The sequence below is a fragment of the Carex rostrata genome, chromosome 32 (assembly GCF_964058835.1).
Source record: "Carex rostrata chromosome 32, lpCarRost1.2, whole genome shotgun sequence".
NCBI lineage: Eukaryota > Viridiplantae > Streptophyta > Magnoliopsida > Poales > Cyperaceae > Carex > Carex rostrata.
Genome location: NC_135949.1, coordinates 485,889 through 508,717, shown reverse-complemented (window position 1 = coordinate 508,717; position 22,829 = coordinate 485,889). Strand labels below are relative to the sequence as shown.

At 35.1% G+C, this 22,829-nt stretch overlaps 1 protein-coding gene and 1 long non-coding RNA gene across 3 annotated transcripts in view; both read left to right on the top strand.

Moving 5' to 3' along the window:
• The window catches only part of LOC144547906 (F-box protein PP2-B11-like), a 47,241-nt gene that overhangs the window by 4,050 nt on the left and 20,362 nt on the right, over positions 1-22,829 (top strand). The window lies entirely within an intron of this gene.
• Positions 4,508-6,162, top strand: LOC144548167 (uncharacterized). 2 transcript variants are annotated; one of them, XR_013509273.1, is made up of 3 exons: positions 4,508-4,635; positions 5,331-5,412; positions 5,925-6,162. It is a non-coding gene; the product is annotated as an uncharacterized LOC144548167 (long non-coding RNA). The 2 variants fall into 2 exon arrangements; XR_013509272.1 differs by lacking the exon at positions 4,508-4,635 and having other exon boundaries at positions 5,255-5,412.

Below are 22,829 nucleotides of genomic sequence, written 5' to 3'. Positions count from 1 at the left end.
TTATTCCTCCCCTCCCCCCTTTTTTTTACCATTTTTTTCAATTCAGGTGAGCACTTAATACTGACATGCTGAAATGACTACAAGTTAATTCAGTTGCTTCTACTCTTGCATGTTCTCATTGCAATGAATCTTTTTTAAAATGCATTTTGACTTTGTTGTTAGTCAGCAATGTTGGTTCAATTGTGACCATAAAGCCACTGTGTATTGTTTACAGTAAAATTGATCAAGTATTTGAGACAGCCAAATTTTGACCGGATTTCAATGAGCCCCCAATGCCTTAATTCACTGTCATGTTGTGTGAGGAACTAAATGGTATGCCTCTTTCGCTGATATATAGGATTAAGGGAAAGAAAAGGTTAAGCTTCGTAATGGCCCCATTTGGAATACGTTAGGGAGAGAATACTTGTAATATGTATTTATAACATTTGTCATGTTGAGCTTGAGCATGCCTAGCTTCCTTACAATGTAGTGGACCCATATTTATCTTTTAGTAAAATGTAGGCCACCCACACATCCAAGCAAACCCCATTCAACCCGACTTATTAAGAACCTGCTATTGTTAAAATGCTGATTACATAATTGTTTCTACTGCTAAAATTTATGGTGTTATCACACAATTGTTAATTTCTATTAAATTTATATTGAAGATTTTCAGTAACCATGTTTTGGCTGGTAGCCTGGTACAATTAGTTGTGGCTTTTATAAGGGTATTAAGGATCACTTTCCAAAAAAAATTGACTTTGATTAGCCAGTTTTTGTCTTTTTACTTGTACTGAACCAAGCACCATGGTGCCAATCAAGTGCAGTTCCATGGAAAGTTTGTAGAATTGAGTTTTGGAAAGGGCAATTTGGGAATTTGGGTTTACAGGGGGGCCTTGTTTTGGCATAATTGTGAAAACAAGGCAACTGTGTATTTGTTTACAGGCCTTGGTTCACTGCTGTGGAACTAGGACTGTTACTCGTACCACATCTTCTATACAATCCTTGTAAAAGCTCAGTTCAAAAGAAATTCAGGCTCAGTTTAAAAGAAATTCCAACTGATTTAAGGTGCCAAATTCTTTTTTTTTTTTTTTAATATATATTGTGATGTTTGACCCAGAAATCCCTCTTCCGGTGGTGATGCGTTACACTTGAATTCCTTCTTCTATGCATTGCAAGTTCCGATACAAATCCTTACCTCATTCGTTTGGTGAATTGGGCTTTCACAACTATTTTGCAAATAGAGAAACAAGGCTGCAATGCCCTCTCAAATAAATCAGACCTCAATTGTACGAGGGAACTGACACTTTTTATTTTGTATGATAATTTTTTTGAAATGACGTATTCTTTCTTTCTAAATTTAATAATTTATTCATATTTACTCTTCTTCTTCTGAATATCCAAAAACCACAAATTTATTCAAGTTATTATCCTTTCTACTGAAACTCATTTAAAACTTGTAAAATATTCAGTATACTCTTTATTAATTAAATATATATGGGGCATATGTGAGCACAAGTATATTCCTAAAATGTCATCGAAAACATCATAAGTAGAAAAATGAAATATTTGTCCTCACAAACAAATAAATTAGAAAACATAACATTTTTCTTTTATATGCTACTAGTTTAAATTTAAGTTGATACATGAAAACACTTTTGATGTGAACGTTCTTACTAATACAAACATAATTTTGTGCTGAAATAGAATTAGGCTTTGCTATTTCTGAAAAGAAACATATAAGAGAGCAGTTAGATTGAGATACACCATCTTATAATGATTTAAGTACAAAATTAAATTTAAATTCTATGATCATAATTCAGGATATGAGGATAAATCTGAGTGCTTTTGAAAACGGCACAGCGCTTCTCTACAAAATGGGGTTTTCCATCGCAATGTTTAGCAAAGTGCGAAGCGACGCAATATTTTGTAAAATGGACGCACTTGTAGCCATCTGATCTGATCTGATTGTACAGGATACAAGGTCGTACATATGCTCAGACCAGACCAGGTTAAAATGTGTTTGGATAATTTCAGTCCACGGTCTTCTCACTTCGAGTCCTTTTGTTTAAAATTTTAAATTAAGTCAAAATGTCTTATCCTTGCCTATTTTTTTAAAGTAGTGTCCAAATACTTCACTTTTTTCATATCCTAATATTCTTATTTTAGTTTTCAAAATTTAAATAATCAATTTAAACTATTTAACATTATTTCTATATTAAAATGCGTTTGATACCAAATGTTATATTTTTTAAAATTAGTTATTATCTTTTTAGATAAGTACAAAATTACTATTTCTCAATGATCTATAATTTCTAAAAAATATTGACTTTTTACCTATCTAAAAAAAGCAATTTTTAAAAAATAAATATAAAATGGGTCTCTAATCACATTTTAATATGGAGATTATGTTGAGCAATTTATATTAACTGTTTGAATTTTGATATGAAGATAAAGACAGGAGCAAACACAAAATTTCTCTAGAAAATGACATGAATCGGATTCAAGCACATTAGCTAATTAGATACTAGATAGAAAAATCAACATAATAAAAACAATAAAATAGTATACTCTTACATAATAAAAACAACAAAATAATATCATTTTGCATATTAAAAAACAAAAAAGTTGGTCGAAGCCCATAAATTTCTTTAAAATTTCTCATGAACAGTGCTTTTGAACTGGCCTGGCGAGCTTTTCAGTTCCAGAGAGACAAAACAATTTTCAAAGAGAAACACAAAGGTAATGAATCTGTATTTTTTCTACTAAAGTTTCTAAATGGTCCTAAAAGTTCCCGAAATTTTTATAAATACCCAAAAACAAAACAAAATTACCAAATCTACCCAAATTTTGAAAGAATATCGGAAAATACCCAATCCGGTTAGTTAACAACTGGATTTTTAATTTCTTTTTGCTCACTGGATAAGCGAAAATGAGAAAAATATCCGCTTACTGGGTAAGCGGAAATATTGAGAATTTTCGGTTACTGGGCAACCGAAAAGATGTTTAGTTACTCAGCTAAGCAGAAAAGGAAGAGAAGAAAGGCAGAGAAGCGGGACAGCGTCGCCGATCTTCTTGGTTATTTATTTATTTATTTATAGAATATTAGAATAGTAGAATATTGTTTAGAATTATTAGAATTATTGTTTAGATTGTTTAGATTATTAGTTCAATAATTTAGAATAGTTTTATATTGTTGTTCGAATAATTTAGAAAATTTCAAAACGGTTTATATTATTGTTGAAATAATTTTGATAATTTTCAAATGGTTTAGATTAGTTTAAAAAATTTCCAAAACGGTTTACATTAGTTTAGAAAATTTTAAAATCGTTTAGAGTAATTTAGAAAATTCCAAAATAGTGTAGAATAATTTAGAAAATTTCAAAATGGTGTCCGAATAATTTAGAAAGTTCAAAAATAGTGTAGAATAATTTATAAAATTTCAAAATAGTGTAGAAAAATTTAGAAAATTCTAAAATTGTGCCCGAAAAATTTAGAAATTTTCAAAATGGTCTAGAGTAATTTATAAAATTCCAAAATGGTGTAGAATAATTTAGAAAATTTGAAAATGGTGCCCGAATAATTTAGAAAGTTTCAAAATGGTATAGAATAATTTATAAAACTTCAAATTGGTGCTCGAATAATTTAGAAAATTTCAAAAACGGTTATAAGTAATGAGTATTTAGATCGGGTGCTGTAAAAAACTCTGTCATCATTGTACATGATTTCTCCTCCAACAAAAATTCTCACATAGATGGCGCTCATTTTTTGTTTTGATTGGTCTGGATAACAAACTACAATTTAAAGAAATAATAATTCTATAAGTACAACAAAATTTCAGAAATTAAATAATTTATAAATAATTTATAAAAAATTACTTTGCTCTTCTTTCTCTGTTTGAATATTTCCTTAATGCGAGAGATAATTTTTGTTTTAATTGGTCTGAATAATAAACTAATTTAAAAAAAATAATAAGTAACATAATTTCAGAAATTAAATAATTTACAAATTAATTATAAAAAAAATTACCTTTTTCTTTCCTTCTCTCTTCCTTTCTCTTTTGATATTCTTTGTTTTTATCTAATTTCCTATTTAGTAGCATATATAATTTAATTAAAAAATATATCAAATAAATATATACATAAAATAGTCATGTATCTAATATCACTAAATATGAAAAATATTGTATAAATATTGTTACGTTAAGAAATTTTCAACAATAAAAATTAGAAGTTTTAAAACATAATCAAAAATTTATTGACAAACTAGGAGTCTAAAATTTAAAACAATTATAACATTGGTCTGGATTTTCGGAACAACCAAACTTAATCGAATCTTGAAATTTATACCTTATATAAATTGAGAACAAAATACAATCTCATATGTATAATTATAAATATAAATGCTTCTTTTATTAATATCAAACAAGTGGAGATTTAGAAAAATTGTCAAAATAACATGTTGTCTCTCTCTCTCCCTTTGTCCCTTCTCTGTGTGTGTCCGCTGCCTCCTTAGGGTGTCTGCCAAAAGAAAGAAAAAGAGAGGGGAAACTTTCTCTTCTCCTTCTAAAATCTATCAAATCTCTTGAGAAAATGAAGAAAGAAATTGGAAATTTGTTGATTATCTCCCTCTAGCAGGCATCTAGTCACTCCATTGGTACTTCCTTTCTCTAAACTCTCTTCTCAAAAAAATCTGAAATTTATCTCCATTGTTAGGGTTTTGATCAAATCCGAAATTTTTGTATAAATTGTGAGTAATCCATCTCCATTAAGCTTCTATGTTGTTAATTTGGTGATTTCGTTCTCAATTTCAACTAAATCTCGATTTTCTATCTATGGTTGGTCTCAAATCCGAAAATTAGAGAAGGGTTGTGGTTTATCTAGTCTAATCTAACAATTAGAATTGGTAAGTTCCTTCCTCTCTTGTAAAATCTAGAATTTATTTCGGTTTTGAATAATCTAGGGTTTGGGTAGTTGAAAAATTGATTTGTTACCGCTTAAATCTTTTATATGTTCAACCATCAAATTGGCATGAGAATAAATAGATGGATGACTAAATTGTCATAGTTGATAACCCTTGTTCCTCTCCTTTATATATTTCGGCCTTGGGTTAAGCAAGAGCTAAATGGATATTTTTGTAAATTATTTCTATGTTTGGAAATATATATGGTTTGTAGGACCAAATTGAAAGTTGTGTGAATTTTTATAGATGTTAAGTAATAAAAGTGAATAAAGAAGGTTGATACAAATTTATATGGATTATGTTAAGAAAAGTATAAAGAAATTAATATAACTCAAGTAAGCATATCGATCGTCGAACAAAGATTAAATTCATTATGTATGTTGATATAGGTGTAGGCTCGGTTGATGAAGAGTTTGTGGGACCTTTCAAGACATCCGAACCATAAGTGCGCGATACGCTTTTCGTAATTAGGTGCGGGGTTCTTGGACTTGTTTGATGTTTTAGATGTTATTGCCATATAAGTGCGCGATACGCTTTTCTAAATTAATTCAAGTGAATTTTCATTATACGACTTTTTAACCATACTTTAGTAAATAGTTAAGCCAAAGCCTTACAAATGGGTGTCAGATAAAGGGTCCAGCTCGGTTGAATATTTGTAGGTGCCAGTAACCCTACATATGAGGGTCAAATAAAGGGTCCAGCTCGGTTGAACATCTAAGTGCTACCAGCCATAATAAAATAAGTTAGACCAAATATGTGCTTGTTTGAACTTCATCTTGGAAATTCCGTAAGTTGTATTTCATTTGATTATTTGTTGTCGAGCATATGCATTCATTTATATATATTGTTATAGAATTGTTAATGTAATTTTGTATGGATTTCATTTTTAAACATGAAGTATGATTGCAAGTCCAATAACTCGATTGTGGCAAATTCGCACTGAGAAATAAATTCTCACCCCCACCCTTTGGGTTCTTTTACAGGTTTTGGTGCGACTGATCCTGGAGAGGCACGTGAGTAGTAGGCCTTTGGTATATGTTACCATATTACCTTAGTGGTTATTTTGGTTATTTGACTAGAGGGGCGTATTATGTTTTTGTTGTATAGCTCTCTATGTCATACCTTATGGTTGGTATCCGTACGAAATACCTTTTGTATGTTATACTTTTACCAGATATCTTGTACTTGGACTATTATATATAAACTTGTTTTATGCCCTTTTTATTGTGATGTGATGAGTATATTTTAATTGTCTTGTAAGCATACATGAAGTTGTATGTTTACGGCAAGGCTCTGTCACTACTTATGGCTGCGGGGTGTGACAAATATACACATAAAATATTAAAAACTATGTAAATATATACATAAAATATACCCATTATTTTCAAAATATAAATATATACATAAATATTGTATAAATCAATATTATCATATATTATTAATAATAAACTATGTAAAATACTAAAAAAATAATTTTATCTTAAAAATATTAAATATAAAATAAATCGACACTACTAGAATTTTAATTTTTTGTATGGATAAAATTCGACTTGTTGCATGGGCTTACCCATGCAACAACCCCCAAAAATATCAGTTGCATAGACTACCATTACAACAACCCCCGTTGCAACTACTCAATTTCTAACTTGTTGCATGGGTTATTCATGCAATAACTTTTGGAATACTTGTTGCAACGGTGAGCCCATGCAATAAGTATCCATGCAACAAATCTGATGTAGGAAGTATTTGCAACGATATAGCACTGAGTAGTTGCATGGATACAGTGTGTGGGTCCCATGGAGTATTTGCAACGATAGATGATTGAGTAGTTGCATGGATAAAGTGTGTGGGTCTCATGGATTATTTGCAACGATAGAGGAGTGAGTAGTTGCATGGGTAAATAACTTGGGTTTCACATGGTTAGTTGCATGGGTAAAGAAGGTAGGCCCCACCAGGTTATTTGCAAGGATATTGTCTAGGTCTCATATTTGTATAGATTTTCCGATGCAAAAAATTGTCATTCCTGAAAAAAATATTCTGGCCTAATTCTATAATTCGCCTCGTACCAATTTTGTACCAACCCATAGGCAAACAAAAAATCTTTTACATTACACATTGAAACATAATAAAAATAATAACACAATAAAACATAGAGAGTAACATTTTAATTATCATTAATCATTATAGTAAATTCAAGTTTTCCTTGAAACATCAGACCAAAAAGGATTGCAACCACAGTATAAGAGGATTGCACCCACTTGTTTCTATAACCAAAAAGGATTGCAACCACAGTATAAGAGGATTGCACCCACTTGTTTCTATAACCAAAAAGGATTGCAAGTTTGCAACCACTTGTTTCTATTACCAAAATATATGCACAACCCATCATCAAAAAATATACAAAAAGAGGCTACTTTTTTAGCTGTACAAAATATCATTTTTCTGTGATAATAGTTTACAACACCCCACACTAGAAGGGTTGGTTGTTCTGCCTTTCTTCCCCGAACCACATGTCGTCAGCACCTAGACATGTTGCCACCTCATTTTCAGATTGCACATTGAGAGGTGCTTGGAAATTTCTTCCCCCATTTGATTCTGTAAAATCAGCACCTCGACCCACACATATACAACATATAGCATAGAATGAAATTTAATATTGATAATAAATTGTAGAAACACTCGAAAAGCATTAAAATAAGTATAATAGGTATATCTTAATAACCCACTACACATAAAAAATCAGTTTATCTTCATAACATAGGACTAAATGGTAAACTAAGTATATTTCTATTCTCATTTTATCTTCATAACATAGGACTAATTGATAAATTATTAGTTTAGCTTCATGCATCTATCTAGAACATATTTTTAAGTATGATACCTAAAGAGCTACAAACAAGGAAATTTCCTAATACAACCTATGTTCTTAAAAAAAGAAAAAGGTTCCAACTATTGATATGATACCTGAGAGATGGCCATCGGCATTCCCGAAACTCCTTCATGAGGTTGAGGTAGTGTTGTGGGACCTTGACCCTAAGCATTAACCATAGAAGAATTGTTTTAGATTATGGACATTTCAACATCTGGTTAGTGAGTACTATTAACATCTAGTTTTAAGTTGACAATTTCACTTGCAAATTAGTGATATTCCCCATTAGACCAACATTTTGAGGTCCCTGACTGTAACCTTGAGCCTAAGTTAAACACGAATCCATTCAAATGAGAATTTAGCAATCAGAAATACACAGTAAATTCAAGTGACAATAAATATAAAAATTCAGAAAATAAGAGTAAATTATATATTTCTATAAAATATTTTAACACTTGAACCAAGGTGTAGGTAGCTTATTTTGTCACGCCGGTCACCTTTCTATCGCTTACTGGCTTACTGCCCTTAACCATGATGTTATTGTAATAGTAAAAATTCCTAGGATTTGGTTGAACAACTACAGTTATTTGGTTATTCCTAGAAGTCTGGTTAGGGGTATGGTACCATGGTACAATGCATAGCGCATAATGATGCATGCTATGGATCAATATCTTAATTTTTAAGGTTCAATAATTCTTAAGAGGCTGGTTAGGAGTATGGTACTATGCATAGCGCATAATGATGCGTACTATGGTACTATGCATAGAGTTAAATATTTTTCGTCTTTCTTTGCAATTCTGACATAAATATAGAACCTCTCATGTTACTGGATTTAATTGGACTTTTACCTTGAAGGTTTGGCATATCAATAATAACCACATGATTTTAGTCTCTAAGGAGGAGATGGGTAAATTTTACAGTGGAGATTGTTACATTGTACTTTATAAATACCAATCAATTTTCAAATAGGAAGAGTACTTGTTAGCATGCATGTTGGATTGGGAAAAATAAAGCTCAGGTTAAAAACACAACTCGTATCATTTAATTTATCAATTGTATCAATTATAAAATAATATCTCTTCACTACTTAAGCAACAGCTAGAAGAAGTTACACTACTAGAATCTGGACTTATATCATGGGTTAAATTCTCGAATCCTAAACTGACATTGAAAATAATAATTAGCCCGTACCTGCAAGTCAGGCCTTTGCATCCCCACCATTGCGTACAACTGCATGAACATGATGCTATTTTGTTCTTGCATCCTAGTCCTCTCTTCCCGGTCCTCATTAATACGATTAAGTCGTTGTTGTACTATAATTGCGTTCATTTCTTCCTCAGTGTAAGTTTTTTTCAACCCATGCTGTGTCACCCCAGACTGTGAATTGGTTGGCTTGGCTCATGTGGCTGTTTTCCCCAAATGAGAGTCAAGCACACTCCCAAAGCCTCGCAACTTGCCACGGATTTGTCCCCCCAATGGCAGCAATGTACAAAGTGCCGTCATCCTCGGCAACATATGCCTTATCGGCCTTCCGTTGGGTAACTTCTTCCTATGAGTTGCAACAGGTGAGTAAAATATATAATAGAGAAATGTAGTTAATAAATTAAAAATTAATGTAATTTGTTGATATGTAGATTTGATTAGTGACTGTATCTGCCTCCATGGCTTGGTTGGGACTGTTAATTCAAAAATTTAGAGATGCAATTTCAATTTGATGCTATTCCTAGTTATGCCACGGTTGGGACTGTTAATTCAGAAACTATACAATAAATGTATTGCTAATACAAACTGCACAATAACGAGGTTTTGTGATTATGCAAAATTACCACTTACATAAACTTTTTTGGATCTTGCATCGGTGAATTGCAGCGAGTTGACATCGAAAGTTATAGGCTATATGGTAGTTCCAGACACGCCCTCTGTTGGTTCACCATTTTCAGTAGCTTCATACATGGCCTTATTGGCAGCCTCATATTGAGACAGCACAAGTGATTTTCCATTTTCGACTCTACAATGCATATGTAGGTAAATCTCCTCCAATGTTGGAGTTCCTTGTTTTATCGTTGCCTCCACATGAGAAGGAATAAACAAGAATTATTGAAGGTCAGATTTTCTAGTAAATTTTAAATATTTTTAATTTACTAACACGATAGTTATTAAGCTTACCAGTTTACCCACATGCTGATGAGTGCTCGCTGAACCACCGTGGTGAGGGACTGTAAATTTCATCGCTAGACGGGTTTTTTTTTGTTGCTTAACCCTTTACAATCCTTAGTGTTGAAGATGTCACAGAGACCGTGCCAATTTGGGGGATCAAGACACCAATGCAGCTCATTGGCCTTCCATAGATCTATGTCAAACTTATATTTTTCGATGCAATGGCGCCTTGCTTTACACAACTCCTCAGAGTACCTTTTGCAAGCTATGGCATCAAAGACTTTTCGACATTCGTCAACATCTTCCCCATGTTTGTACCTATATCTTTCCTTTAAAATAAGAAAAGGGTTGGAGCGTTAGCATATTAGTTAGTATTTAATAGCAAGCCTATCATGCAATTAATAGTGTAACATGCCCCAGGCAGCAGGCTATGGTCAAATGCATAGCGCAGATTGCTCCGTAATATGATGGTGGTCATGGTCATGATCATGATGATATATAATAATAATAATGATGAATGGAAGCAATAATTAATGATCTGAGACAGGTCCATTTTTTTCTTATGGTTTGCTTCCAAAGAATGGTTTTCAAAAGAAACATAACAGAATCTAGAATCCAACAAGAAAAATACATTATAAGTAGAGCAAAGTGAACATTTCAACAATTTCACTTAACAAAGTACTACCAAAAAAATGGTGAATGTTTGTAGAAAATGAAGAAAGGCTTTTGTTTATAATTCACCAATTTAAGTGGTGCAGTTCTACATTGATTTCTCTCTCATTCAAACATTTTTTCCAATATGATGAATCTATGGCCACTAGTTCAGATAATCCCAAACATTGAAATGATATGTGGAATTGTGTAGTATAAAAAAATCTGATTAATAAAGGGTACCAGAAAAGCCCTCTCGGCGTTCTTCTTTGCCTTAATTGGAAAGGCGTTATAACTTCTTAGTGGTTTCGACATGTAATTAAGGGCAAGCCTAGTTATCACCCCAGCGATCTTCCTTGGATCTTTATCGCAGGAGAACTCATGTGGACCAACCAGCCATATCTCCGGTCGATCTTCAATAACATCTGTTGAGTTTGCTATAACTGCAGGCCCTCGTCCCTTTCTCTTTGTTGGTGTAATATCACATTCAGCTGCACCATCCAAACTCTCCACATTCTGAATCTGCTGATCCGTTGTGCGCTTCCTCTTGTTGTTCTTAGTTGCTCTTGATCTTGGCAGACCAGATTTTTTTGGAGGCATATTGGTTGTTGTCTTCTATATTCCAAAAAAAAAACAAAGAAGTGTGTTATAGGCAGCAAAGTGTGGTATATACCCAGATTTACTTGCATAGGGACCAATAGATCTTTCGTCTTTAGTTTTATTATAAATAAATAATTTTTTTATGTATGGAGTAGATGTGATGTGCAAGATTAGTGGTCAAGCTTATGTGTACTGGTACTGGTATTAGCTAGTCAGGCTGGTAATAGTTTCTTAATTGTGCTCAATTTGGTTAATCTTAGATGGGGAATCAAGAATTCAAGCAATCGAACATTCATGTGTTGTCTCAATCCGTCAGCAGATTTTCAATTCTCCATCAGGTATTGATTTAGATAATTAAAGTTGCTTCTATGAAGCACTTAATGTATGTAATCTTTCTAATGGTATTGATTCGGAGTTCAACCCTAAGTCAAAATCTGGTGGCTGTATAATAAGGTTAATAGGGGGCAGTGAGACAAATTGTAACTGGTAAATAATTCAAATTCTTATTTTACAATTTCATTTAATTAATTTATATAAAATAACTTATTTTTCTGAAATTCCCAGTCAAAATTGATTTCTTTTTTTCAACAAAAGGAACCAGTAAGTAACAAAAAATGGGTCTTTAAAAAGAGTAAGCTAAAATTATTTATTAAATAAGTGCAAATGATAAACCAGTCATTTACCTTTGCTGAGAAGGGTTCTTGTTGCAGCACCAAGCCACCAACACCATGTTAGTGGGCTACAAAGGGCAGTACCAACTGGTAGTGAAGGAATTAATTGAATCACAATAAATATATAGACGAAAGGAAGAAAGAAAGCGTATCTCTCAATTTAATTAAATGTACTGATTATAAATTGAACATAAAAAAACTCTCAAATTGAATGAGATTCTTAATTTATAGTTAGAATGAGGTTCTAAGCCTGACTAATCTACTAATTCAGAGAAGCAACTTTCTGCTGGTATTGATTCAGAGAATTGCTTTATACAGCTGCAATTTGTCTCACTGCCCCTATTAACCTTCTTATAACCCTATTAAAAATGAGAATTGCTTTCCACGGTCAATGTTCACAGAAGCAACTTGAATTCTCTGGACCTTTTGCCATTGTGAATGGGTTCAATAGGTATAAAGATTGATTTATTTCATTTCTTGATTGAGCACAATTTTGGTTGCACTAATATGCTCAAATCAGTTTGGTTTATTCAAGACCAAACCAAAAATTAAAACCAAAACCCTAACTAAAGTGTATTGTCATTGTACCAGTTGGATCCAATTCATTTAGGTGTATACCTTCCAAAAATCTTGTACAAACTAAGATACTTGCATATTACCTTTAAGTGTATACACTCCGGTGGTTGAATCTACTTCCTTGTTTGCGGTCAACTTCTTGGCGAGAGTGATTCAGAGACGCGTGATTGTCGTGACCTAAAGGAAAGAGAGAAAGAGGAAAAGAGGTGGGTTTTAGTCGAAATGAGATGGAGGCGGCTAAGTACTACAAATTAGTATATCAGGAGAATGGGGGGGGGGAAGGATTTCAGAATTCACCACCTCTACATGACCTGGGAATACCTTCTTCCCCAAATTAGTATATCAGGACCTTCTTTTTTCCACTGCACGAATCTCAAAGCCCTTAAATGAAGGATCCCCGCGCTAGCCCGAATCTCAAATCCGTTGGAGATTTAATCTCAAACCGTGAAGTTAAGGGTTCAACACGCAATACCTGAAAGGAACAAACCGTTAGAGAGATTTCGCTGGCTACGAAGGGGGGAAATTTTTTTCGCCAAGTTATGTTATTGACAGCGAGTTTCTTTCTTCCTTCAGTTTGTCGGCAATGATTTGTATGTATAAATTATAAATGTGATGTGTTGCGTTAAATCAAAACTGCTCTGTTAGTAAAAAAACCCCAAATTTGAGAGGGAAGTGAAATACAGCACCCGGGAACTCTTGTTTTGGTTATAATTTTTGTGTGACACGTGTCTGATGCCGCCTACTAGCCAGTAATTTCTGGGGCCCCTAGATCAGTTAAGTGTGTTCCAGAATAATAAGAAGTGGAATTTTAGTACAATTACATGTGAATTTATAAGAATATATATTTGTACATAAGATATAAATTTTGTAAAGGATGTAATAATTATATTTTGTTATTTTAATTATAGTTGTACATGTCATGACTATTTGATTCACATATTCAATTTATTATGTACTATTGGTTATTTGCATGAGATGTGATATTTTATAATTAATGAAGAAAATTGGCAATCTGTGTGTTAAAAAAAATTTATTGAAAAAAATTATTAGTGAAATTTACATGATAGTGAATGTTAATTCGTGTTTTTACGTCTTAGTAAGCGATATAGGCACGTAAAATAGCACGTTAGCACATGCATGTTGTGTTAACAACTCATATGCTATATACTTGTCATGCAACAACAACATCAATTGTGGAGGCTAATGAAGAAAGAAAAAAAAATGTCGTGCATCAGTCGATCGGAACTGTTACAATTAAAGATTACTAGCTTAAATTATTTGTGCGAAAATTTGGTCAAAATTTACGTTGATTTTCACATCCATCAAGCTTACGGACTATCATGCCATCGAATGGCTATAATCACATCACGTCAGATCCAAGCTTAAACATAACCAAATTGAAAATCATTTCTATTGTGTATGTTAAGGGTTATCTCTTGATCATTTAAAAGTTAAATTTGAATTATTTGAAGAAAAATCAACCGTCGATTTGAAACGTGAAAATGCACGGTCCACATTTAATAACACTATGACAAGAGTCAAATAATAATGAAATTGTATAAATTTTATATTTGTATGTACATTTTGTTCACATAATATGGTAAAAAAAAAAAATTTTGGGGAATTTTGTGCATATAATTTAGTGTGTAATTATTATCTTATTGGCTACTGGGTTAATCAGAGCCCTCTGATGTGTGATGAACTGTTCAGATTTAAAAGAAGGCCTCCATTTTAGTAGATGAATTAATTGGGGACATTTTCTCTCAGGTAATACCATCCATCAGGTAGAAATTTGCCCTATCTGGAAGGCTATCTATCTTTCAGGATTCGTGCAACATTGATCAGGCGGCTATACTCGGTACCGCTAATTGTATACTAACTCAGGCAAAAAACGGAGGGGAGTAAAGGGTAGAATGAGTTACAGAGAGCCTTTTGTGGAGGACTTGGCATTTTTTGAAAATCAAATACGAAAAACCCCCTCTCCTCCTTAGAAACCCTTCTCCTCCTCCTCTAAGAAAAACCCTTCTCCCTCAGACGCTGCGATTTCTCCCTCAGATGCATCCGCCACTAACCTCACTGTCACACCCCAAATCCACCGGGTCTGACAGCCTGCCGCATGTATAAATCAGGCGTCACATATACACGCAAGGCAGTGGATCTTTTATATGCATTACCAATATCCTCACTCGCTGCGTCCGCATAAAATAACCTGAAAATAATCGGGAGGGTGGGGGTGAGAATAAATCCTCAGTGCGAATTTGCCACATATGAATTATTGGACTTGCAATCAAACTCTATATTCAACAATGAAACTCAAACAATAACAATGCAAACATATATATATAATCATAAATCACAGAATGCCACTACTCGACAACAGTTAATCAACCTGAAACACAGTTTACGGAATTTCCAAGATGGTTTTCAACACACAACATATATTTTGGCTTAACTCGATTCCTAACTCAGTTCAATTGGGCTTGTAGCAATTACAGATGTTCTCTCGAGCTGAACCGTTATCAAACCCACATCTGTAGGGTTTCAGACGCCTACAGATGGCCAACCGCTGGACCCTTTATCAGACACCCATCTGCAATTGCTGTTTGGCTTAACCATTTCCTAAGGTCCGGTTTACAAGTCACCAATACAGGTCAACTTGACACAAATGCAAACACACGGAATCAAAGTTACCTATACAGGTCAACTTTGCTAAATCTCAAGCAAATATATATCAAAGCCACACATATAGGTCAGTCTCGCAAAATCATAACAGGTCAAACGCATAAGTCAGCAGCGTCACCCTATCCAGCCACCTAAACAGGTCGGTCTGGCAAATTATAACAGGTCAAACGCATAAGTCAGCAGCGTCACCCTATCCAGCCACCTAAACAGGTCGGTCTGGCAAATTCTAACAGGTCAAACGCATAAGTCAGCAGCGTCACCCTATCCAGCCACCTAAACAGGTCGGCCTGGCAAATTCATAAACACAGGTCAACGGATAGGTCACCGTTACCTTATCCAGCCACCTAAACAGGTCGGCCTGGCGGATTCATTCATATCAAGAACAATTAATAGAACTAATCAAATAATAACCATACCAACATGCCAAGTAATCTTAACCAAACAATTCAAATCATTCTCAGTTATGCAAGAATCAATCTACAACATGAATTCCAAAATATGCAATAATTAATCATTCAACATGACAAACGAATAAACAGTTTAATTCCTGAAAATAAAGTATCAAACAAGTCCAAGAATCCCACACCTTATTATGACGAGCGTACCGCTTAATTACGGATCGGGCGTCTCGAATTACCTCGCGATATCTGGCTCGACTGAGCCTACACCTATATTATACGATTACTTGGTTTAGTTCGGTTACATTCTCAAACTTAAATTTCGAAAGCCGTATTTTAATTCGTCAATTCTTTTATACCTTTTTGGCTCATTTATAATCATTTTAATTCAATTCAATTTAATTAAAAGCCCATAATTTAGCAAGGGTTTAAGCCGCTAATTTACAATTCACAATTTACTCCAAGTCCATTTATAACATTTCTAATGCGTAGGCCGGTCATTAATTCAAAACCTCACATTTTCACATTTAGGCTATTAATTTATACTACTCTACATAAGGCCTTATATTTTACAATTCATACCCCTTATTTTTATAAAAATTGCCAAGGCTTGTATTTTGCACAAAACAACCTTCAATTTAATTTATTTATATTTTTGGGTCCATGTCAAGTCAAGGACTGGTACACACACAAAATCAGCACCATTTACCGGGAAAATTAACAACCCGAGCAAAGGTGTAATTAATTTTAATTCCCTTTACAAAATCCTAACTGCAATTCCCTTTAATTCATACACATCACTGTGGTATATATTTTACAATTTCCAACCATTAATAAAACTATTTTGCAATATAACCCCTTATACTTAATTTATTCGAGCAATTCGATCGAGTCGGGAAAATCAACAACCCGTACTCAAAAACTAGAAATTTCACATCCTACGACATTAATCGGTTCATCCAGACACCAATCAAGAGGTTTAGAATTTATTTTGGGAAATTACCCGAAATAGAAAATGTCAAAAGAGATCGACCGGTTCCGAGGGTTTCGTCCCGCCTTGCAGCCACCTCGCTCGAGTACTAGGAATCACCATAGCACCCCAAGATAGCACCCATCGAGCACCGAGACAGCACCGAGCCTAAACCCTAGTTCCTAGGGTTTCAAGGGAGGGAAGGAGAGGCAGAAACCGAGAGAGAGAGGGGGCGGCTGTGGCTCTCATGGGCGGAGAGGAGGAGAGGAGGAGAGGAGAGATCAGAGATGGGTCCGGTGGGGTTCGCCGGCGACGGGAGGGGGCGGAGGGGCGGAGCCCCTCTCTTTCTTCTCTTCTTTGGCGTAACAGAGAAGGGGTATGTTGTGGGTGTCGCCAACAGAAAGGGAAAGAGAGGAAAGAGAGTGGGGAGAGGTTTATTTGGGTTGCTTTGAGATTGGTGCTAGATTAGATCCAAGGGTTCACAATTATATGAATTTTCAATATAGTTCCATTTAATTGATTTATGGTATGTTTCTTTTATAAATTCGAATCGAAGTTTCATAATATTTTGCGATTAATTTCGTGTGAATATTTTGTACTTTTATTTCTCTATTCTAATATTCAAATCATTCGGTATTAATTGTACATCTTTATATATATATATTTATTTAATTAAACTTCTATAATTCATTGATAAACAAGATTTATAAATTTCATAATTTATGTGTACAAATAATTCGTATTGTTATATTTTATTTTATTTCTAAATCTCTAAATTTTATTATACATAATTTCATACATTATTTATATTACGAAATTTTAGTTTCGTTTTAGTCGGTCAGAAAATTTCTGAACGATTGTTAAGTTAATTAAACTTTTTATTTAAGCAAAATTGATCGATTTATCAATTTTAATCAAGTTTTAAAATTTCGGAATGTAACACTCACGACCCTCTCTTCTCCCTTTCTAAGCAAAGCCGATCGATCGACCTTCGCTGCGATTTGCCTCCCTTTCTAAGCATCAGTTGCGATTTCTCCCTTTCTAAGCAAAACCGTGATCGATCAACCTCCCTTTCTAAGCAAAGCTGCTATTTGCCAACGGTGGATAGGTATGTAGTTATGTTCACTTAGGTTTTTGTTCGCTTAGGTTTCAAAATTTTTGGTAAAAGTATGGAATGGGTGTGAAACTCTGTGTTTTTGGTTGGTTATTACTTGCAAGTTATGATAAGAGTGTGAAACTTGAAAGTAATTTAGGTTTCATTTGCTCATTACTGTTAATTTTATGGTTTTTGTTCATTTAGGTTTCATTTGCTAATCACAGTCTAATGCTGTCTCAGTCCTTATTATAACCAATCTAGCTGTCTCAGTTATACATAGTAGAGATTATTTACTATGCTTTGACTGGTACCTGACCTGGCCGTATGTAGCAGTGCTATTAGAGTCAGTTTTAGGCTAGTGTTACTGTACCAGTTCATCAATTTATGGATTGTCATTTTTAAGGCAAGTGTCAGTTTAAGGCAAGAGTCAGTTTTAGGCAAGTGTTACCTTTGAAATATGTATAGTTTTAGGTTCCAGTCCTAGTGCCAACACCTTTGCAATACGGTTTGTTTTGTTTATCTTAATTTTGTTCTCTATTTTGATTTATTCATATTTTATAGATCGCAGAGGAAGAGGATTGGAGCTCATTGAGGTATATCTTGACATTTTTCCTTAATTATTTAGCTAGAATTAGTCTTTCTTGAATTCTTATCAATCAACTGGGTGATAGCTACAAGTTAGAAGTGTAAATGTAATTTAGGATTGTATTGTAGCAGTCTGGTTTGCTAATATGTCGTGTAATATATCTGGCTGGTAATTTCAGCTGATTTCCTTGAATTCCTTGATTTCAATTGCACTTGAGAATGAGATGTATGATGGGTTTGAATACTGTCGTGACTAGTTACATTTGTTTATAAATTTAAGATCTGTATAGTAGACATTAAATGGTTAATAAAGTGTTAATCTGAATATCGAGTTTGCATTTTTTGCATTGTATATAAGCTTAATCTGAATATGAATGATTTAATTAATTCCCATATGTTTTAGATATCATATGATCTCCCTCCAGAGTTGTTTTTATAATGTAAAGTAAAGTTTGATTCTTTTTTAGAAAATCACTTCTATAGTTATGTACTCTTCTGATTTTGTTAACTTAGGTTTTAAGAACCAGTAAACTTGAATTTGGGGTAAACAATTTGAATTTCATATTAGGATAGGATTAGGAAAAACTAAAATTCTTAATAAAGATGTTGTGACCATATTTTATATTCTTTTGTCTTTTTGAACTTTCAATCATGACCAGATTTTAGATTCGTTCGTTGATATTTTACATCATTTGTTTCAGTGAACTTACAATCACTAGTTGATATAATTGATAAATTCAATTAATACAGTTGCTGGTACCAATCTGCACTCTTAGGAAATTGTCTCAAGCTAATTTCAATTAATATAGTCCTAGTGCGAGCACCTTTGCACCTTTGTACCTGCCTTAAATGTTACCGTACCAGTTCATCAAGTTCTGCCATTGAGTAATAAGTTAATCAAATCTTCTTGAATTTTTCTACATATTACATGGCTGAACCTCATGATGACGTCTCGCAGTTCGAGGCCATTGTTCTCCGATCGAATCGAAGGTTCACTAAGAGTCATGCAGCCAAACACGTGATTTCACTGGCCAAACCTTATAGGCCCTCAGCAAAAGTGTCAAAACCCAAGCTGCCGTCACCTGTTGCCGAACCCAATCTACCACTGTCTAAATCCCCCGAGACCCCAGCAAATGTGCCACCATCTGATCCACCACCTGTTGTCGACCCCCCGCCACCTCCGCTGTCAGATGCATCCGAACCCAAGACTCAACCGCCTAACAACCCCGAGACTTCAGCATATATGCCACTGCCTAATCCAGCTTCGACACTACAACCTCAAAGTTCTGGCAGAAGCCGAGCCAAACGCAAGAGCTCGAGCACGATGCCGCCCCCCGGCCGTTCTTCAAGGCTAAACAAGTCTGTCTCAAATCCCACTGAGTCAGTTTTAGACGCAGCTGACAATTCAGAAGCAGCCACTACCGCAGACGCAGCCGCTTCCCAAGCGTAGCCGCAGCCGCTTCCGCAAGCGTAGCCGCAGCCGATGCCGTAGACGCAGACTCAGAATCAGCCGCAGACTCAGCCGCTGCCGCATTCGCATCCGCTCACGAAGACTCATCTGCAGACGACTATTTCTCTCTCAACTCAGCTGACAATTCAGACCATGATGACGTAACTGAAGACTCATCTGCAGCCGCAGACTCAACTACAACCAACACTTCAGGTTGCTCGACCACATCTCCACCGGTATTGGAGGATGATGGCAGCATGAGGTTCCAAAAGCGTGTAAGCTTACGTGAATGTCCTGAAGCCCGTGAAGCCAGTGGTGAAGACATGGATTGGTCGTCCTCTAAAGTGCAGACTCGCAAGAGAAAGAGAATTAGAAACAAGAAGAAGTCTGACGTGAGGTGTGGACGGGGCCCAGGCAAGCCTCGTGATCCAGTTCACCCAGATAGCAGGCCCAAGCTGAAGATTGTTGGAGACCGGGAGTTCACATCGGAACCCGAGTGCACAAAAATAATAACAACAATAAGGGTTGCAACATGTGAATGCTTGCCGGGACCCATCAGGTCGTTCAGCATGTTTCCAACAAAGGTGAGGTTACAAATCCTTCATAAATTCTTGCAGCGGTACTCATGGGCTGATGGCGAAGATGTCGGGCTTTGTCTCGATGTCTTCGAGAGAATAGCTGCTGATGCTTACAGTCGTGTACTGGTCCAAATCAGGAAAAACTACACTAAAAGAATCAGCCACGACAAGGAGGAATGGAAAGAATTTTGTCCACCATGGTGCCAGAGTTTGGACCACTGGAAGGGTCTGTGCAACATATTTAAGAATCCCAATTGGGAGAAAAGTTCAACAATCAACCGAAATAACAAACTAGTTGACAGAAAGGGAGTCGCCAGTCATGTGGGTGTATCTAGAAGCTCATACAGGCACAAGATGAAATTGGTATTTCTTTTTTTAACTAATACGTTACATTACAATGCTTCCAACAAGAAAAATGCATTGACTGACATCTTATGAATTCATAATTAAATTTCAGATTGCTGAGAAGGGTCTGTTGATTTGAAGGATGTTTTTGACCGAACTCACTTGAGGAAGTCATCGAACGAGTACGTCAATGACAGAGCAAAAGACGCAGCGGTATACAATCTTTCTGTCTCTATACATTTTTAATAGTTACAATAAGGGGTTAGTTATTTTGTAGGAATATTTAGCTGTTGTTAGCTGCTGTCAAGCTATATATAGCTGCTGCTAAGCTATATAGCTGCTGCTAAGCTATATAGCTGCTGTTAAGCTATAAAAATATATAGCTGCTATTACTTATGTATCTGATATATAGTTGCTGTTAAGCTGATGACTTGACATTTGAAATATGCATAATACTTCTACAAAAATATATAGCTGCTGTTAAGATATCTTTTTTTTATGTAACAAGTGTGATGACATTTGAAATAACTATACTATGTCGATCCAATGCATAACGACTTTAAAGCATTAAAAGAGTCACATGGGAAAGGGTTGGACGATGAAGTGATCTGGGACATGGCTGTCAAGGGAGAGAGGACAAGAGAGGCAGGTTGTACGGCTTTGGCATTCGGTCAAGAAAGTCAAGAGCCAATCGAGAGCTGGAGGCAATGGAGGTATCTGTATCACACACCAAAAGCACTGCCACCTCGGCTAAAAAAGCAAAAAGTATTCACGGCTGAGGAGGTGGAAGCATTACTAAAGGATACACTAGCCGCTGCAGAAAAAGGGTTTGCCGAGAAGATAGCTGAAGTAGAGAAGCGACACAATGTAGAAAGGAAAGCAAATAAAGAAGAAACTCTCTACAGGAAGATGTGTTTAGACGCGCTCTCTAAACGTACAGGATTTCAACCTCCTACATTTCCTGTAAATCCAATGACCCGCTAAATGTAGTTAATACCTCTGTGTTCACAGAAAAGTATGCACAAAGTTTCAGTACAGCAAGCTGTACCTTTTAACCTTGATTACACTTTCGACTTAGATTGCGAGTGTACAATCCTAATCGCGTAATATTATCAGGTATCGATCCACAGGGACGGTTGAAATCTAACTAGACTTTACTTAAATTAAATAAACTATAGAAGTTGCAAATGTGATTTTTGGTGTTTTAAAAAGATAAATAATAATATTCAAAACAATAAATATTTTTGGGGTTTTGTTTAATAAGAATAAAAAGGCGTTTCTAGGGTTTCAGACTTATCTCAGTTCTGCCTCTCAGTCCCTGACACGGGTCGTACAGCTTCATGTACGGGTCGTATCAAGTAATACGGGTCGTACAGCTTCCTGTCTAACCCGTACTGACTTCGAGTTAATGCACCAGTTACTGTTTCTTTGTGTTGTTCCTTTGTGTAGGGTTCAACTGACCAGACCTAATGTTTCTAAACCTCAACTTTCGTATATTGGTCCGAATTACCTAGTTGCTTGTTTGGTATACTAAAGGTAACCTCTTATCTGTCGATAAGAGGAAATATTCACCTTTCGGCTATTATTTGGTTTTACCCTTCGGATCACTAAACCTACCTCATGTACTTAGCTTTGGTTGAGAGATTATAAGGGTTGTAATGCGCTACAGACGTGGCCATTCATCTATTGGCAAACCAATAATAATCAAACAATTTCTGCTAAGCAATTAAAATCAAACACAATCAAGCAAACACAAATTTCAACACAAAAATCAAATAACTATCATGCAAAACAAAACATTTGATTATATCTTAACCCTAGAAACTAAAAGAAAAGAAAGCAAATAAAACAAGTAAAGATAATGATAAGGGAGCTCATGGCAAAACTCGAGGAACGAAGAAGATCCGTCGCAAAACTCTCGTTTTTCGCCTCTCTACTTGTTCTCCAAGCCAAGCCCTCGCTCCCAAACCCTAGGTTGATCCAGCATGCCCAGATACCCTCCCTGGTGCAGGGAATCACGTTTTTAAAGACCCGAGACCGACTTTCCTTCATTCAGACTTCTTTCCCAATTTCTAGATTTCTTGCTAGATTTGTCTGACAAGACCCGTGTCAAAACTTGTCCGACCCGTGTAGAAAAGTCAGAAAACAGATGTCTGACAAGGGCCGTGTCAAGGCTTGTCCAACCCGTGTAGAAAAGTCAGAAAACATATTTTCTTCCCATTTTCGCCCGTTTCCTGCAAGATAAGAATAAAAGCGTAGC